Source organism: Ammodytes marinus (assembly GCF_949987685.1).
Source record: "Ammodytes marinus genome assembly, chromosome: 3".
NCBI classification, from domain to species: Eukaryota; Metazoa; Chordata; class Actinopteri; order Uranoscopiformes; family Ammodytidae; genus Ammodytes; species Ammodytes marinus.
In genome coordinates, this window is record NC_137232.1 from 34,562,976 (window position 1) to 34,565,475 (window position 2,500).

Sequence of the window (2,500 nt, forward strand, 5' to 3'; positions counted from 1 at the left end):
TTATAATGATATGAATTCTGTGTTGGTTTTTATTATTATTCGTCTTTATTACCTGAAAAAATTATGTTTGAGCAAAATTTCAGTACTACAGTACTTCAGCGATTCCAGACCTTCTGTACAAATTAAATGAAGTACGATGGTCTGGTAGGACCAGGCTAAATGAAGTACGATGGTCTGGTAGCACCAGGCTAAATGAAGTACGATGGTCTGGTAGCACCAGGCTAAATGAAGTACGATGGTCTGGTAGGACCAGGCTAAATGAAGTACGATGGTCTGGTAGGACCAGGCTAAATGAAGTACGATGGTCTGGTAGCACCAGGCTAAATGAAGTACGATGGTCTGGTAGCACCAGGCTAAATGAAGTACGATGGTCTGGTAGGACCAGGCTAAATGAAGTACGATGGTCTGGTAGGACCAGGCTAAATGAAGTACGATGGTCTGGTAGCACCAGGCTAAATGAAGTACGATGGTCTGGTAGTACCAGGCTAAATGAAGTACGATGGTCTGGTAGGACCAGGCTAAATGAAGTACGATGGTCTGGTAGGACCAGGCTAAATGAAGTACGATGGTCTGGTAGGACCAGGCTAGTTTGCAATAGTGTACACAATAATAATTCATTTAAATATGTCTGAATTCTGTGAGTAAAAGCAACGGACAGGAGAGTTAGAAAAACATCAAATTCTTTATTATATCCATAGAGTTGTTCACTGGTTTTATTAGAAGCAATTCCTTCATGCTGATGAAGAGAAAGAGACACAGACTGAGAAACCAAAATCTGAAAATACTGAGAGAGAGAGAGAGAGAGAGAGAGAGAGAGGAAGACTAGAAGAGAGAGAGAAAGAAAGAGAGGGAGAAGGAGAGAGAGAGAGAGAGAGGGAGAGGGAGAGAGAGAGGAAGACTAGAAGAGAGATAGAGAGAGAGAGAGAGAGCGAGAGAGAGAGGGGGGGTAGAGAAAGAGACAGAGAGAGAGGGAGAGGGGGAAATAAAGAGAGAGAGATAGAGAGAGAGAGGGAGAGAGAGAGAGAGAGAGAAAGGGAGAGAGAGAGATTGCATGCAGTGAGTATGTGGTGTATAATTGGGACGTTCGATTTTCGTTCACCCCCGCTTCAACTTCAAATTCCACCACTATACACACTTTTTATAAACAGGGAGAAACTCACACACATTGACTGTGTAACCGAGAACAAATTAACACACACACACACACACACACTTTACAAAAAACCGGAGAACTTAAAAGTACACTTAGTGACGTTATCAAAATATAGCCTTTATACTGTATGATCTTAAGACCTGTCAATGTTAAAACAACCAGTGCCGAGTTAGTTTTTATATGAGGACGAGTTCAAAACGTTATATTTCCTCAGACGTACACACCGATCGTAGGATTATAGGAGGAATTAACGAACTAAACATTTGATGGCAAGGGTGAGGGGAACTAGCAGGATGCATTTGGGAAGGTTAAGCTGTATGTCATCGGAAATTAGATGACTTTTTCATTCTTGCATCAGTTTCTTCAAGAAATTATCTTGCAAAAAAGTTCAATAACCAAGTCTAAACTATATTTCAGATAAGGCTACGCTTTGTTAGGACAGATTTGGGTTCAATAAGAGTTGATATTAAGTTAATTTAGTCTCTCAATATCATTTGCAAAAAAGTGACATTTTTAGGGACGTCATACAACATATTTTATGATCCAGACTACTTGATTGATTTCCATATTTTATTATAGTTTTATGATATTTTTTGTCCCTTTTTTGGGGGGCGTTTTTCCGCTTTATTAGACAGTTTTGTAGAGACAGAGATGAAATGTGTCAGAGAGGGGAATGACATGCAGAGAACGACCCGGGCTGGATTCTAACCCGGGGTCTGCTATAGTGAAGAGGACAGAGCCTCATTAACTTTTTTGAATAAAAAAACATTTTCCATTTTAACCTGTACTTTTTATTTTATTTAAATGTTTTACTTCTTTTCATTCGCTTTTAAATGTCTTCTAATGTGTTTTATGTATTTTAATCTTGCCCCTGTAAAGCACTTTGAGTGGCCTTGTGTTTGAATTGTGCTGTATAAATAAACTTGCCTTGCCTTGCCTAAAACTCTGCAACTGGTTGAGTTAAAACTGAACGTCTGACTTGTGTAAATGCTGCAGGTCAGATTGTAATCGTAAGTATAATGTTGAAAGTGAATCTACGGCCACAAAAATGAACAAATATCAACAGCGGTGTCGCGTGTGTATTGAGTGCGAGTGTGTTCATCTCTCTGTGCTGTGTGAGTGTGCATACAGTGTGTAGACAGACATTAACACACACTGACAGGTAGGGACACTGTTCACATATTGCTGTTTTTAAAGTTTATGCACATACTCTAGATCGACAGAGATTTATTAAACATTAAGCGCACACGTAACTTTTAGATTAACTTGTAGTATCTTTGTTTTTCGCAGATGCTCACATTCACAAAAAGTCTATTTTTAAATGGAGAGAGAGAGAGAGGGATGGAG

At 39.3% G+C, this 2,500-nt stretch overlaps 1 protein-coding gene across 1 annotated transcript in view; it reads left to right on the forward strand.

Annotated features, from left to right (window-relative positions):
* The window catches only part of LOC307271392 (uncharacterized protein), a 162,197-nt gene that overhangs the window by 23,813 nt on the left and 135,884 nt on the right, over positions 1-2,500 (forward strand). The window lies entirely within an intron of this gene.